The sequence below is a fragment of the Ailuropoda melanoleuca genome, chromosome 4 (assembly GCF_002007445.2).
Source record: "Ailuropoda melanoleuca isolate Jingjing chromosome 4, ASM200744v2, whole genome shotgun sequence".
NCBI classification, from domain to species: Eukaryota; Metazoa; Chordata; class Mammalia; order Carnivora; family Ursidae; genus Ailuropoda; species Ailuropoda melanoleuca.
The window spans coordinates 55,125,378-55,143,059 of NC_048221.1; the positions used below are offsets into that span (position 1 = coordinate 55,125,378).

The window sequence follows — 17,682 nt, forward strand, 5'->3', positions numbered from 1 at the left end:
TCCAACAATTAATAAGTGGTCATATTCGGGGCGCCTGGGTGGCACAGCGGTTAAGCGTCTGCCTTTGGCTCAGGGCGTGATCCCAGCGTTATGGGATCGAGCCCCACATCAGGCTCCTCTGCTAGGAGCCTGCTTCTTCCTCTCCCACTGCCCCTGCTTGTGTTCCCTCTCTCACTAGCTGTCTCTTTCTCTGTCAAATATATAAATAAAATCTTTAAAAAAAAATAAGTGGTCATATTCACCGTGTGTGTGTGTGTGTGTGTGTGTGTGTGTGTGTGTGTGTATTTTCCTCAAAGTTTTGGAGGCAAGTCCAATTCTTCTACATAACCACTGCAGCATTGTTGTACCTAAGAAAATAAACTATAATTAGACAGAATCTTTGAACGCAGGCCTTGGAGGAAGGAGATAAGACCTTTATCTCCATCTCTTATCTGGGAGCATAGGAAGGTCAGCCAGGATGCTCGGCCAAATGTAGGGGGTGTGAACAAAAGGGCTTTCTGATCCTCAGAGACCTGAACAAATGTGTGAAGTTGGCATCATTCAAAGGGGTATTTAAAACCATATGGGGTGGGGGTGCCTGGGTGGCTCAGTCGGTTAAGCATCTGACTCTTGATTTTGGCTCAGATCTTGATCTCATGGGTCATGAGATCAGAGCCCCTCATTGGGCTCCACACTCAGCAGGGAGTCTGCTTGAGATTCAGCAGTGTCTGTGCTGAGCTCAGAGCCAAACTTGGGGCTCGATCTCACAACCGTGACATCACGACATGAACCAAAACCAAGAGTCAGATGCTTAACCGACTGCACCACCCAGGCACTCCTCTTTGTCCTCTTTTTTCCCCTCTTGGATGGAATTAAGTAAATTCAAAGTGATGACACAATTTATCTCAAGGAGATTATCTCTATCCCTACCCTCACTTGCACTCTCTCTTGAAAATCAATCAATCAATCAATCAATCTTTTTTAAAAAAGGAGCTCCTCAGTTTGTAGATTCTGAGCATGTGTAGTTAACTGTCTGCATATTAGCAAGCCCAAGCAGACTTCACTGATGGACAGCATGAAAGTGACATGAAACACTGAAGTGAGTAAGTCCTTGAGAGAAGAAACAAACTGTAGACACAAGTCATCTTTGCACACATGAGAGAGAAAAAGAAAGAAAGGATTCAGCGCAATTTCTGCTGTGAATGAGCCCAGGTCTTCCCAGGGGAGATATAGGTGGGGCAATTTGACTGAGGAAGGAAATGAGGCTCCAGGCAGGAGGAAATTCTTCACTGTGTTAAATTAATAAAGAATGTGCAGAACTAATACCTCACTCTAACCACCTCTGCCAGCTCTGGCTACAGGGGATAATTCCTGCCCTGGAAGGCTTTTGGAGAAACTTTGTATGCATTTATGACGGGATGAAGCCTACATTCCTTCCTCTTTTCCTCCACCCCAAACACTCCCTCTCCACTCCCTACAGACTATTTTTCTTCATCCAAGTCCTTAAATGTCCTCATCCATATAATGGACTGGTGACATCTGCTGGCAGGGCAGCTTTCAGGTAGGCTACGTGGGGTGGTGTAGGCAATGGTGTCTGGCAATGTCAGGCACAACAGAACAGGCCCTAAGTAAGTGGTGTCTGAATCATTTCCTGGAGTGCTCCTGTCCTTGTGGAAACTACATTTCCCAAGCTCCCTTATCAGTTGGCTCATGGTTGGGTCAGCCAATGGGAGATGTTATTAGGAGACTGACAGGTAGGAGGGAGGGAGAACCCAGAGTCGATCTGCCTGTCCCCCTCTGCTTGAGGGTGGGATGGGAGCTGACGCTTCCTCCGTACAGCCCCTCCTTCTGTGGCCCCAGTGGCCCCCAGATGTCCCCACCCATCAGTTCCCACAGATGACCCCAGCCTCTGGGCTCTGGGAAAACCACGTCCAGTCCTAAGGGCAGGAGAGGCTTCCGGCTGCTGCTGCTAATTTCTGGGTTCCCTCAGTGCCTCCTGCTTATCTTCTCAGCTCTTCCATCACCTGTGTAACCAACTCCTTCTATTAAATCCTGTCTATTTTAAATAGCTAGAATGCTTTCGATTTTCCTGGCTGGAGTCTGGCTGATACACGTGGTAATTTTTTAAACTAACCACGCAGTAAAGGATTAACTCAGCAGGCTTGGGGTGCTCGAACCCTGCACAAGCCACAGAAAGGACTGGTCCTTGGTTGGCTCTGGGAGATAACCTATAAACCCTTGGAATATTCTGCCTGATAAGAGTATCTTTCTATACTTGGGGCATTGGATCACACCAAATAGCTTATGCTAACAATGTGACTTAGGGTGAATGCCTGTTTTTATTTGCTTGGGACCTTGGCCATGCTGTTTCAGTCTGGCTTGACTGGGGCTGGGGAGTAGTTGTGGACACTGAACACCCGTGGTCAGTCATGCTGGCACTCCATGCCCACACAACTGACCCTCAGTTAAAACCCTGGACACTGAGGCTCAGGTGGTTAGCAACATTTGTGTGTATTGTCACACGTCATCTCTAGAAGTCAGCTCTGTCTGTAAGGCTCCCCTGGGTAGGGACAATGTAACCACACACCTGGTCTCTCCTGGACTCTGCCTGATGCACTTTTTCCTTTGCTGATCTTAAACTTTATTCTTTTGCTGTAATGAACTGTAACCACGAGCTTTTCTGAGTTACATAAGTCTTTCTAGCAAATCAAAAACCTGAGGGTGGTCCTGGGGACCCCCAAAATACCAATTACAAAGGAAACTTTTTGTTCACAAAATGTCTAGGGTCCCCAGAATTTAAGGAACTTACCAGAACTGAATGCAGGTTCTGCCTGACTCTTAAGGTCTACCTCCTGTCACCGTGCCACCTGCCACTCTTGAGTGAGAAGTGTGGATGCAGAAAGACCACTTGACTGGAAATTTGAAGTAAAGATGCTGTTAAGGCCCCTTCTGACTCCAACGGTTTATAAATCTGTAAGTTAATAACACCTATTGAACTCTTAGACAAAGCAATTATTTGCTTTCCAGGGAGCCACTACAGAAGGTTTGTGTGGGCAAGGCGGCTGGAGCTGCAGAGAGAAGGAGGGCTGGACAGGAATGAAACAGGGTGGAAGCTACTACAGAAGTCCAGGAGACAAACGGGCAGCCAGGACTAGGGGGTAGCAGTGGAGACGGAGGGACAGGCTGGATTCAAGGGACCATGCAGGAAATGACCTCTTGGCTGGGCGCATTGTTTTCTGTCCCTCCCCCACACTGGTGGTGTCCTAGGAGACCCCCTTTCAAAAAATGTTATTGGCTAATTAAAGCCAGACAGGCATTCTCTTTGCTCCCTTTCCTTTGCCTCACTCACCCACAGCAGATCATGTTGATTCTGCTTCCAAAACATTACCAATGTGGGTCCCTTTCTCTCTCTCCCCATCCTCCACCTCAGCCCAGCCCAGCCCCACCTCTCGCCTTTGCACTGGCTGTTCCCTCCCCCCTGCCCCTGTGCTTGCCTCGCTGGTCCCTTCTCATCCCTCTGGTTTCATCCAAAATATGGGCTTCTCAAAGAAGTCTCCCCTGCCCATCCCAGTGAGAGGAGCCCCATGCTCCTGTTCTCTTCTATAGAATCCTCTTTTTGGCTTCATTCTCAAGGTTTCTTACTTAATCTAACAAGTACCATTTGTCGAGCCTACTTACTATGTGCCAGATAAATCCGATTTTACATTAATCTTCAAGTTAAGGAAACAAGTTTTAAACTGCTGTGTCAGCTAGAGTGTGGGCATCAAGAGGGCAGCGATCTTGCCTATCCTGTTTGTTGCTGATCCCCAAAGCCAAGCATACAGCCTGCTCCCTAAGGAGGAACTCTACACATATTTGCTGAAGACACAGTGAAGAATGTAGATGGATTGGATGTGGAGAATGAGGGGAAAGAAGATGTCAGGATGGTTCCAGGTTTCTGGATTATGCAACTGGGTGGTGCCATTAACCAGGTGAGGAGCCATGCAGAGACAGCCAACGGATAGACTGGAGACATGGGTATTGGTTGGGTTAGGGAATGTGGCACTGAGAAGTTAGTTATTATGTTTCCCTGGAGCTCAGTTTTGGGTGGTGGATGTGGATTTAGGAGTGGTCAGCACGTAGGTAGTAAATGGAGTCTGGAGGTAATTAAGATCACCCAAGGAAGTATGTTGAGTGAGATGAGAAGACCTAGGGCAGAACCTTATGCAATGTCAACATCTAATGTTGTGAGAAGAAAGCATCTAGCAAAACAGCAGCTAAAAAGTTAAGTGGGAAACCAAGGTAGTGTGATCCCCCCGCCACCACAGAAGCCAAGGAAAAAGAGAAGAGGGGTGCGATGTGGTAGCTACAGGCATTATTGGGCTGGAGTACACTTTTTTTTTTTTTTGGTCTGTCTTCTCAGCCTGCACAATATTTTAAAACACTTTGAGTTAGTTGCTACAATTTAAAAATGAGAGTATTTCTTTTGAAATCTCTATTCCAGGGGAGCCTGGGTGGTGCAGTTGATTGGGTGTCCGACTCTTGGTTTCAGCTCAGGTCGTGGACTTTGGGTTGTGAGACTGAGCCCCACACTGCGCTCAGTGCAGAGTCTGCTTGAGATTCTCTCCCTCTCTCTCTCTTTATTTGAGAGCGAGAGAGCACGTGCATGGGCAGGGGGAAGGGCAGAGGGAGAGGGAGAAGCAGGCTGCCTGCTGAGCAGGGAGCCCCATGTGGGGCTTGATCCCACACCCCAAGATCACAACCTGAGCTGAAGGCAGATACTTAAACAACTGCATCACCTAGGCACCTCAAATAAATAAATCTTTAAAAAAAAAAAAGAAATCTCTATTCTAGTTTCCCTGGAAAAATCATAATATGGGCCATTCTGGGCCTGAACTCCTGTTTGCCAAGAGCCAGACGCCGTGAGTCATGGCTGCCCCCATTAGTTGAGGCGTGTGCTCTCCTCTCTGTCTCAGTCTCCACCTATCCTTGTCGCGTCCCTAACACTGGAGGCCTGGCAAATGTCATTCACCATCTTAGTCAGCATGGGCTGCTATAACAAAATACCACAGACTGGGTGGCTTACACAATAGACATTCATTTCTCACAGTTCTGGAGGCTGAGAAGTCTAAGACGAAGATGCTGGCAGACTCAGTTCATAGTGGAACCCTGCCTACTGGCTTGTATGTAGCCACCTTCCGCTGGGTGCTCACATGGTCTTTCCTTGGTTCTTTTCTTTTTTTAAGATTTTATTTATTTGTGAGAGAGCAAGTGAGAGAACATGAGCAGAGTGAAGGGCAGAGGAAGATGCAGACTCCCTGCTGAGCAGAGTCTGGTACGGGGCTCGATCCCAGGACTCTGGGATCATGAACTGAGCCGAAGGCAGACACTTAACTGACTGAGCCACCCAGGTGCCCCCTTCCTTGGTTCTTATGATAGAGAGATATCTCTCTCTTCCTCTTCTTATAGGGCACTAATCCCATTATGAGGATCCCAGCCTCATGAACTAATCTAAATCTCCTAATATCATCACATTTAGGGTTAAGGCTCCAAATTATGAATCTTGGTTGGGGGGGGCACAAACACTCAGCCTATGACACCATCTCAATTGCATTATTGCTTTTCTTCTAATAGAATCAAAAGAAAGGAGAAGATTTCTTAAACGTATGTTTCTATTGAGAGTAGGAAAACAAAATATAGACTGAGACAGGCATTTTTGAAAAATGGGAGGAGCATATTTCTCAATGAAATGCCTTCTCTGCCTATGAGATTTCTAAGATGGTCCCCAAGGATTCTTGCCTGCTGGTGGCCATGCCCTTGTGTCATCCCCTCCCTTTGAATGTGGGCTGGACCTTTACTTGATTCTACTCGGTAGAGTATAACAAAAGATGTCACTTTTGTAATTATAGTCTTTCATATCTGGCTTAGATTTTTTTTAAAGATTTTATTTATTTATTTGACAGAGCAAGAAAGCAAGTGGGCACCAGCAGGGGGAGTGGCAGGGGGAGAGAGATGCGGGCTCCCTGCTCAGCAGGGAGCCTGAATCAAGGCTCCATCCCAGCACCCTGGGATCACGACCTGAGCCGAAGGCAGTTAACCAACTGAGCCACCCAGGAACCCTCACTTCTCCAATTAGATTATAAAAATTATGACTTTTACCTTGCTAACAGACTGTATATTGCCTTCTTGGTTTGCACGCTTTGAAGAAGTAAGCTGCCACTCTGGAGAGGCCTACATGTCAAGGGACTGGCGGTGGTCTCAAGCCAACAGTACACAGGAAACTGAATCCTGCCTACAATCATGCTGGAAGAGGATCTTTCCCCAGTCGGGCCTTCAAATGAGACCCCAGCCTTTGTGCAACCTTATGAGAGACCTGAACTAGAGGACCCAGATAGCTATGCCCAAATTCCTACCCACAGGAACTGTGAGATAATAAAGGTACTTTTTAAATTTTAATTGTGATAAAAGTACATAACATAAATTTTACTATCTTAACCATTTTTAAGCATACAGTTCAGTTGTGTTAGCTATATTCATGTTGCTGTGCAACACATTTCTAGTACTTCTTTGTTTTATAAACTGAAACTCTATATCCACGAAACAACAACTTCCCATTTCTCCTTCCTCCGAGACTCTGGTAACCACCACTCTACCTTCTGTCTTTATAAATTTGACTAATTTAGATGACTTATAGAAGGGGATTCATACAGCATTTGTCTTTTTGTGACTGGCTTACTTCACATAGCATAATGTCCTCAAGGTTCATCTGTGTTGCATTGTACATCAGCATTTCCTTCCTCTTTAAGCCTGAATCATATTCCATTCTATGTATAGACCACATTTTGTCTATCCATTCATCCATCAATGGATACTTGAGTTGTTTCCACCTTTTGGATATTATGAATAATGCTGCTATAAACATTGTGTATAAATATCTCTTCAAGATCCTATTTTCTGTTCTTTCAGATGTACACTCAGAAGTGGGATTACTGGGGGCACCTGGGTGGCACAGTGGTTAAGCGTCTGCCTTCGGCTCAGGGCGTGATCCCGGCATTGTGGGATCGAGCCCCACATCAGGCTCTTCCGCTATGAGCCTGCTTCTTCCTCCCCCACTCCCCCTGCTTGCGTTCCCTCTCTCGCAGGCTGTCTCTATCTCCGTCGAATAAATAAATAAAATCTTTTAAAAAAAAAAAGAAGTGGGATTACTGGATCAAATGGTAATTCTGTTTAATTTTTTCAGGAACCGCCATACTGTTTTCTACAGCAGCTGCATCATTTTATATTCCCACTAGCAGTGCATAAGGGTTTCAATTTCTCCACATCTTTGCCAACACTTGTTTTCTGTTTTGGGGTTTTTTTGGGTTTTTTGATAGTGGCTTCCCCAAAGCACATGAAGTGGTGTCTCACTAAATGTGTGTTGTTTTAAGCAGCTAAGTGTGGAGTGATTCTTACATAGCAAGAGAAAAGTAATATACCACTTCATTTTGTGAGTTCCAAGAAGGAAGTAGTTATTGGTTTCGAATGTGGCTTAAAGTTTGAGCAAGAGGCGAACTGAAACAAAAGCTCCTGCAGTCATCATAGAACAAAGGTGGAGACCTTGGACAGAGCAGACTCCCTGGGTGGAGGTGGGGAGAAGGGGGTTGGCAGTGGCAAATGAAGAATAAGGGCAACTTTTTAAGGAGTTGTTTTTGTAATTTTTTAAAAAGATTTTATTTATTTATTTGAGAGAGAGAGAGAGCAGGGTGAGGAGGAGGGAGAGGGACAAACCGACTCTGCACTGAGCACAGAGCAGACAGCCAGACAGCCAGACACAGGGCTTGATCTCACTACTCTGAGATCATGACCTGAGCTAAAATTAAGAGTTGGCCACTTAACTGACTGAGCCACCCAGGGGCTCCAGGAGTCGTCTATATAATTTTTATGGATTGTCTATGATTTTCCTGAGAGTGCATGATAAATGGAGGGGGGTGGTAGTCAGAAAGAGGGTTTTATTCTCTTTTCCTTTTTACGACAGGAAAGAATTGATTATGTTTAAATACCTGTGGCGTCTATGGCAGGTGGGACTGGAGCTCAACCTGAATGGCTTCTGAACTTGTACACTTATCAAAATGTTTTGCTCAATTGCCCAAGTCTGAAGCAAAATAAAAAAACAAGACAATATAAACCAGCAATGTTCTAATTTTTTTTTCTCCCTGATGGCTATTCTGACTGGTTTTTGGGTGGTAAATATCAAATATTTAATTACTTCAAGGATTCTCTCTCTCCCTCTCTCTTTCTCTATCTCTCCTCTTGGTGCTCCTGTTTGGCTGGGGTGCAAATACATGCTTAATCTGTCTCTTGGGCAATCCAGCTCCATGCCCTTCGTTCCCCAACAAAACAACTCTTGTTCAAGTCTCTTCCAAGCAAAGCATAATGTATAGTAGGCCCCCAATGACATTTTTTGAAAGAGAAAACGAAATCACCCCTATAGCTGAACTTCCTGGGAGTTCCTGAGTCAAAAGTCCTCCACAAACTGCACCATAAACACCCTCCAGGGCAATGTCAGAACCAAGTCCTTCACATGAAATGTGTTCCTGCTTTATTCACACAAGTATGACTTGTGTATACCCCACCACATCACGCATGTGTCTTTTAGCTGTTTATGAAAAGGCAGACTTGTTCTGGGGAACTTCTGAGTATAGAATCCTCAGACCCTGGCACAGGGCGTTTTGGGTTGTATAAAGCAGTCACTGAGGGGTGGATGCAGGCCTCAGAGCTTATCACAGATACTCCCTTCGGATATATTGGAAGGTCATTATTCTTCAGTCTGATGGGTGGAATGTTCTAACCCTTTCTATTCATTGTCATCAGCTCCTGATGAGTCACTAATAAGTATTCAGCTACTCCGCCCCTTCTGCAGATACTGCTTCTCCTCCTACTTTGCAGTGACAGGAAATCATCTCTCAGTAACCTTGAAGCTTTGCTGCAGGCCCAGTTGACTTTCAGTCGGCTCACAGTCACACGCTTGGAGAACAGCAGCATGGATGTTAACATGTTGCTTGGGAACCGAGGGTCCCCAAGAAGCTGAGTACTGCCCTCAGAATCCCAATCCAGGGCTCTGTCATCACACACACAAAAATCACTCATTTGTACATGGACACTGATTTGACTTTAGATGTTACATCATTTTCTTTTCAGTAAACTATCAGTGATCAACGTGAAGTTATTTATTACAGAAAAAGAATAAATGTGAATAAAGGGAATAAATGGGAAATTTTTCAGATCAAGGCTGGGATCTAGTCTCTGTCATTCATTCATTCAGCTGCTATTACTGCACACCTACTATGTGCCAGGTGCCAGGGACAAGCACTCAGGGAGCTGCCTTAGCAGCTAAAGTTGGAGAGATGACAATAAACAAGTGTGATGGCTAATTTTATGTGTCAACTTGACTGGGTCACGGGGTGCCCAGATATCTGGTCAAACATTTTTCTGTTAGAGTCTGTTTGGATGAGATTAACATTTAAATCAGTAGACCAAATAAAGCAGATTGTGCTCCTCAATGTGGGTGGGCCTCATACAATCAGTTGAAGGCCTGAATAAAACAGAATTGCTGACAAGAGAGAACTACATTTGATTGACTTCAAACTGAGATATCAGCTTTTCTTCTGCCTTTAGACTCGAATCGAAACATTGACACTTCCTGAGTCTTAAACTCGTCGGTCTTTGGACAGAAACTACACAATCAGTTCTCCTGGTTCTCAGACCTTTGGACCTGGACCACAACCAAATCATCAGGTCTCTTGAGTCTTCAGATTGTCGACTCACCCTGCAGATCATGAGACTTGCCCACTTCCATAACTGCATGAGTAAATTCCTTAGAGTAAATCAATTTCTCTCTCTCTCTCTCTCTCCACACACACACACACACACACACACACACACACACATACACACACACACCCTGTTGTTTCTGTTTCTCTGGAAGATCCTGACAAATACAGCAAGCAAATCAATGACCAATCTGAGAGTGATAAACTGCCACGATGAACATAAAACAAGATCACGGAAAAGAGAGGGGTGGTACTTTAGCTGTGGAGGTCAGGACCCCCTCTCTGAGGAGGTGGCCTTTCAGCTGACCCAGAGTGGGAGAGCAACAGCTATGCAAAAGACGCAGGGAGATGGTTGGGCAAAGGCCCTGTGGTGGGCAGGATCGTGGAGAGCTGAAGGGACAGAGAGAAAACCAGTGTGGCTGGAGGGGAGCATGGTGGGAAAGGGAGGCAGGATGCAGGGCATTAGGGATTCATAGGCCATAGGGTGGAGTTTGGATTTTATTCCAAGGCTAAGGAGAATCCTTTGGACGGTTTTAAGGAGGAGTGTAACACTCTGGCTGCTGGCATTCCTCGCTTGCTGTATGATCTTGGGCAAATGAATGTACCTCTCCGAACTTTAGTTTCCTGACATTGTTGTGAGGACCAAATGAGATCATATAAGAGAATGAGTTAGTACTGTGCCTGGCCCAAAGAAGTAGCTATAGAAATGTCAGTTTCTTTTTCTGGTTGTTCACTAGGGGCAATGACTGGTAAATGCTGACACTAAAACAAACTGGAGAAGTGGAACTGACATGAATTTGCTGGAAGGCAGTATCAGCACATCCTTTGACAAGGGGCTACCTCCCTTGTGGCCTAGGGAAACAAAGAGAAACAGAGACAAAACTTATACCAAAGATGTTTGTCACAATGTCATTTATACATGGGAAAACTGGAAACAACTAAATGTTTGGGGTAAGGGGTGGTTTAAAGACACTTTTGTGGGCACCTGGGTGGCTCAGTCAGTTAAGTGTCTGCCTTCAGCTCAGATCATGATCCCAGCGTCCTGGGATCGAGTCTTGCATTGGGCTCCCTGCTCAGCGGGAGACCTGCTTCTCCCTCTGCCTGCTGCTCTCTCGTGCGTGCTTGTGCGTGCATGCTCTCTCTCTCTCTCTGACAAATAAATAAAATTAAAAAAAAAAAGAAAATGAAAAGACAAGTCATGAACTGAGAGAAGATATTTGCAATAAATACAACTCTCTCTGACAAATAAATAAAATTTAAAAAAAAGAAAATGAAAAGACAAGTCATGAACTGAGAGAAGGTATTTGCAATAAATACAACGGACAAAGATCAGCACTCATAAGATATAGAGAACTCTTACACATTGATTACCCAAAAACAACAAAAGACATGAATGGGCATTTTAGAGAAATTTCATAGTTGTCCAAGTTTTCAGCTTCAGGGAAAAGCAAATTAGACTCCAGTGAAATTCCATTTATAGCCACTAGATTGACAAAAAATAATTTTAACAATACTGAGTTGGAGAGGATGGGGATTTATGGTGTGAATATAAACTGGTACAAAAACTTTGCGGGGGCGCCTGGGTAGCGCAGTCGTTAAGCATCTGCCTTCGGCTCAGGGCGTGATCCCGGCGTTGCGGGATCGAGTTCCGCATCGGGCTCCTCGGCTGGGAGCCTGCTTCTCCCTCTCCCACTCCCCCTGCTTGTGTTCCCTCTCTCGCTGGCTGTCTCTATCTCTGTCAAATAAATAAATAAAATCTTTAAAAAAAAAAAAAACTTTGGGGAACATTTGGCAATTATTTTGCATGGTTTAATATCCTAGGCAAGTCGTCTTATATATACCCAAACGGCATTCCTGCATATATGCAACAGAAAACAGGCACAAGAATGTTCACAGAAGAATTTTTGTGGTAATAAAAAAATAGAAACAAATTAAATGCCCGGCAACAGGAAAACAGATAAGTATGTTGTGGTATATTCACAATGGTGTATTACACAGCAATGAAAAGGATGAACCACAGCTACATAACCTTAAGATAAATCTTTGATAATGCTAAGTACAGAAAGTCCTGGAATACTACCTATGGTGTGATACTATTTTTATAAGGCCGTCAAACAACCTACAAGCTTCATTGTTGAAGCATGCATACGTAGATGATTCTTTTCCGAAAGGCAGGGAGACAATAAACTAAGGGTGGTAGTGACTTCTGGGGGTGGGCAGATCATGACAATGTAGAAGGACTCTGGTTATTGGTAAGGCTCTAGATCTCCATAAGTTTAGGGGGGTCACTGCATTATTATGCCCCCAAACTTATACATATGTGACATAAATTCTTTTGTATGCTCCAAACAGAAATAAAGATGTAATTAAGAAAAAGGAGGGATGCCTGGGTGGCTCAGTCAGTTAAACGTCTGCCTTCAGCAAGGGTCATGATCCCGGGGTCCTGGGATCGAGTCCTGCATCAGGCTCCTTGCCCAGTGGGGAGCCTGCTTCTTCCTCTGCCTGCTGCTCCCCCTGCTTCTGCACGCTTTCTCTCTCTCTGACATATAAATAAAAATCTTTAAAAAAAAGAAAAAAGGAATAGTTAATTTTCTACTTTTCATTTTACTTTGCTGTATTGTCCTAAGGTTTCCTCCCCCCAAATATATATGCTTTTTTTTTTTCTAATTGGAAAAAAAAGGAAATATATTACATTACCTGGGAAATGCATCATGCTAAATTCAGGAATCATTTAGAAACAGAACTGTGTTAGGATTCTTGGAAGAAATGGTGTAAGGAAAGCATATCTAGGGGGCTGACTGATACCCCAGGGCCTCTAATAACTATGTGTTCAGCACAAAACTTCCTGGAGGTGGCTTCTTCCTGAGATTTCCTTTCAGTTGATGGCTTGGGGTTCAGGAGAAGAAGCAGCAGCCTTCGGCAACCTGGGAACCTAGTTTCAAATGCCAGTTCTGTCATTCAGTAGCTGGGTATCCTTTGGCAACATACATAACTTCTCTGAGATTCTGTTTTTGTGACTGTAGAAGCAGTGATGTTTACTCTGACCTTTCTTTGGCTAGGTTAAGGATAAAATACATGAAGTATCTGTCTTCTGGTGAGTCCTTGATAAATGCCAGCTCTTATATTGTGATCCTCCAGCCCCAATATTGATCGTACCTTATTATAGTATAGCCCTTTACAGTTTGCAAGGGTGTATGGGGAGTTATGCCCATTATCTGATCTTGAAAAAAAGGTTAATTTTTATTAAGATAAGACCTTACGTGTATAGAGTACTTGCCATGTTTATAAGAACTATGATAGTGGGCGCTCAGTAAGTGCTGAATGACTGACTGAATGAATGAATGAATGCTTTCAAAGGTGGGTATAAGCACAGAAAAAATAATGGAGTGCTTCTTTGACGGGAATTCATTCTATGAGACTAGAAGCTGCCTCTAAAGCAAAGGTAGCCGTGAATCTCCATTATATTGAGAGGACTTTCAGGGCAGGCCAGGGCTCTGAAACTGCCCTGAGTCATTCTGCTGGACGCCAGAGTGTGGCGTCCTGCTCTTGTCAAAATACCCTGGCAGGGTTTTTCCCTGCTCTGACTTGTGAAAAACTAGAGGTAAAAAGAGAGAGAGTTGGTGCCACCTGGAGGGTGAGAGTAGGCACCTCAGAGGAAGGCTAGAAAAATTCTTACAACAAAACAGCTCTTTTAGTTCAGAGGTACAGGTGGGGTGGTAGTGGTAAGAATGCACCCTAAAAATAATCTCTGGGATGCCTGGGTGCTCAGTCAGTTGAGCATCTGCCTTCAGCTCAGGTCGTGATCCCAGGGTCCTGGAATCGAGTTCCACATCAGGCTCCCTGCTCGGCGGGAAGCCTGCTTCTCCCTCTGCCTGCTGCTCCTCCCTACTTGTACTCTGTCTCTCTCTCTCTCTGACAAATAAATAAATAAATCTTTAAAAAAATAAAAATAATCTCTGCTTTTTAAAAATTTAATTATTATTGAGATAATTATAGATTCATGAGCAGTTTTAAGAAATAATACAGAGAAATGCCATGTATCCTTTACCCAGTTTCCCCCAATGGTAACATCTTGTAAAACTAGTACATAGGGTGCCTGGGTGGCGCAGTTGGTTAAGCATCTGACTCTGGGTTTCAGCTCAGGTTGTGGTCTCGGGGTCATGGGCTGAGCCCCCAGGTTGGGCTCTGCGCTCAGCACAGGGTCTGCCTGAGATTCTCTCGTCCTCTGCCCCTCCCATTCATTCTAGCTCTCTCTCAAATAAATAAATAAATCTTAAAAAAAAAAAACTATAGTATATAGATCAGTTGAACAGAATCTAGACAATTCAATGGGCAAAAGAATAGTCTTTTTTTTTAAAGATTTTATTCATTCATTTGTCAGAGAGAGAGACAGAGAGAGAGAATGAGCACAAGGAGGGGGAACAGCAGGCAGAAGGAGAAGCAGGCCCCCCGTCAAGCAGGGAGCCCAATGTGGGACTCGATCCCAGGTTCTGGGGATCAGGCCCGAAGCGGAAGGCAGACGCCCAACCAACTGAACCACCCAGGCATCCCAAGACTAGTCTTTTTGACAAATAGTGCTGGGACAACTGGATATCCACATGCAAAAAAATGAAGTTGGACCCCTACCTCACACCATATACAAAAACTAAAATGGGTGAAAGACCTAAAATGTAAGAGGTAAAACTATAAAACTCTTAAGAAAAAAACACAAGGCTAAATATTCATGACCTTGGCTTAAGGACTAATTCTTATATATGGACACCAAAAGAACAAGCAGTGAAAGAAAAAATAGATAAATTGGACCTCATCAAAATTAAAAAAAAAAAAAGCTTTTCTTCTTCAAAGGACACTGTAAAAAAAGTGAAAAAACAGCCCACAGAATGGAAGAAAATATTTGCAGATCATATGTCTGATAAGGCTCTAGGATCCAGAATATATAAAGAAATCTTACAATTTTAAAAAACCCCAATTTTAAAATGAGCAAAGGATTTGAATAGACGATTCTTCAAAGAAAATAGACAAATGGCCTGTAAGCACCCAAAACATCATTAACCGTCAAGGAAGTACAAATCAAAACCACAAAGAAATACCACTTCACACCTACTAGGATGGCTATAATCAAAAAGATAATAATAAGCATTAGTGAGATGTGGAGAAATTGGTGGTGAATTGCAATTGCTAGTGGGAATATGAAGTGGTGCCGATGCTTTGGAAAATAGTTCCTCAAAACGTTAAACAGTTATCATATAACCCAGCATTTCTACTCCTAGGTATACACCCAAGAAAAATGAAAACATCTGTCACATGAAAACTTGGATACAAATGTTCATAGCAGCATTATTCATGAGAGCCAAAAAGTAGAAACAACCCAAATGTCCATGATAAACAAAATGTGGCATATCCATAAAATGGAATAATATTCAGGGGCGCCTGGGTGGCACAGCGGTTAAGCGTCTGCCTTCGGCTCAGGGCGTGATCCCGGCGTTATGGGTTCGAGCCCCACATCAGGCTCCTCTGCTATGAGCCTGCTTCTTCCTCTCCCACTCCCCCTGCTTGTGTTCCCTCTCTCGCTAGCTGTCTCTATCTCTGTCAAATAAATAAATAAAATCTTTAAAAAAATGGAATAATATTCAGCAATAAAAAGAAATGAAGTACTGACTCATGCCGTGACATGGTCGAACTCTGAAAACATTATGCTAAGCGAAAGAAGCCAGACACACAAAAGGCACATACTGCATGATTCCATTTACACAAAATATCCAGAAGAGGCAAATCCACTGAAACAGAAAGTAGATCAATGGTTGGAGAAGGGAGGGGAGTGAAGAATGCTAATGGATACTAGGTTCTTCCGGGAGTGATGAAATGTTCTGGAATTAGTGGTGATGGGTACACAACTCTTTGAATACACCAAAAATTACTGAACTGTATATTTAAAACAGTGAATTTTATGTGGTATTATACATTAATATTTTAAACAATTTTTAAACTAGCAAAATTAATTAAAAGTAATAACACAATCAGTATACTGATATTGATACAATCTACTGATGACATTCAGATTTTCCTAGTTTCTCTTATACTTTCAGTATTCTGTGTTTCTACAAAGGACTTAGCAGTTATCCTGAAGCGTAAAACATAAATATAAAACAACATTAAAAACAACATAAAAATAATAAAAGCTCTACAATTATATATTATATATATTAATATATTAACATACATATTAACATATATAATATTATATATATATGCCCATATATATATATGGGCCCATAGTTAGAGTTGGAGTCACCACCGACAATTCCCATTCTCAGAAAGGTATTGTAAAGATTGTACATTTTGGCCTTGGAATATAGTTTTATAGAATTAGTATTAAGACACAGAGGATATTTTAGCCCAATACAATTTATCTGTATTTAGCCCAATTCATCTGTATTTCACCCTCTTAACATAACAATCCAAATTTCTGAGGTTCTTTTCTGCTTTTTAACCACGAGGCATATTTATTTCACCTTAATTGTGAACACTTTTACACCCTGCTTTTCTCGTCTGTCTCATTTATTATAAGAAGTTTGCATATTGCCTCCCAAGTCATCAGAAATATCCCTTTATAAAGGGTGAGGAATATTTCATCTGATAGATCTACCATAATTTCTTTAACCAACCAATTATAGCTGGGCAATTAGGGTGTTTCCAATTACCTTACTGCAAACCTCTGCAGTGGGCAAGTTTCATTTTCTTGTGGATGATTTCCACCGGATAAGGGGTGGGGTTACTGGTTAAGGATTTTGAATATCTTTCTGGCTTGACAATTTCACCTTGGCGCAATATCCCCCTCCCCTGCTTCCCCCTAGCCCCCAGCCTCAGGCTCCGCAAAGCCTAACCCTAGAGTCTGGCCCATCCCCCTAATTCCACTCCTCCCGCTATGCTGTTACACCCTCTTTCACTTACGGGCCTCTGACCCACCCCCTGCCGCTCCTCTCCACCACTGGCTCACCAGAGCTCCTTCTCCTCGCCTGGCTTAGGGCAGCCCCCTCCCTAGGCAACCTGGTGCCTGACACGCATTGCAGCGCTCGGCTATCCTGACTCAGGTTTGCCGTAGCCAAATGCAGTTTGGCACGCTGGCACGCACCATCCTTACCTTAGTCCCGGGGTGTCCCGCGCAGGTGCCCAAGAAGACAAACTGTGGGTGACGTTTCTTTTTCCCCTTTCAGTCCATTCCCGCCTCCAGTGCTAGGGCGGCGCATCTAGTAGGCTCTCGATAAATATCTAAAGTATTTTAAAAGCACATTGACGTTTCTATGCTGGTTTTTTACTTTAGATCCCTGAAAGTTAATAAAGTACAAAACAATTTGCACCAGAATTAGATGTGATTGGGGGTGGGGTGGGCAGATATGAATTATTAGGAGACAGTTCATGCATTTCATGCATGGAAGTTCATTCGTTCAACAAGAATTGACTGACCACCTACTATAGGCCAACATTATCCACGGCAGTGAATAAAAGACAATAAAATCAATAAAATAAAAATACAGTGTGTTAGATGATGATTCGAGCTGGGGAGAAAAGTCAGGCAAGGTAAGGAGACTGACAGTGAGGACCCCCGCCCGAGAAGCTGACAAAAATAACAGGTACCAATCGGGTGTCTACTGCGGGCCAGTGTGCTAGGGGCCTCACCTTCGAAAGCCCGTTTAAACTAACGCCACAATGCAGTAGGGGAGGAACCACTGTTCCCATTGCACAGAAGGAGGACGTAAGGCGCAGAGCTGGGATGCACGTTAGCCCCGAGTCTAAGGCCTCCACCCTTCCCGGCGAACCCCGGGACCTGCGCCCGGTCCCTTCCCTGCAGGGAAAGGGTTAAAGCCGGGAGCAGCGCCGGGTTGTGCGCTTGCGCAGAGGGCAGATTGCGCTTGCG

General features: G+C 43.8%; 1 long non-coding RNA gene across 3 annotated transcripts; it reads right to left on the minus strand.

Annotated features, from left to right (window-relative positions):
- Positions 1-806: 806 nt before the first annotated feature.
- Positions 807-17,619, minus strand: LOC109489377. Of its 3 annotated transcripts, none has more exons than XR_004624796.1 (3): positions 17,445-17,619; positions 16,909-17,036; positions 807-2,891 (listed from the first exon to the last, which is right to left on the minus strand). It is a non-coding gene; the product is annotated as an uncharacterized LOC109489377 (long non-coding RNA). The 3 variants fall into 3 exon arrangements; XR_002142351.2 differs by lacking the exon at positions 807-2,891 and adding an exon at positions 10,859-10,916; XR_004624797.1 differs by lacking the exon at positions 807-2,891 and adding an exon at positions 12,288-12,325.
- Positions 17,620-17,682: the final 63 nt, after the last annotated feature.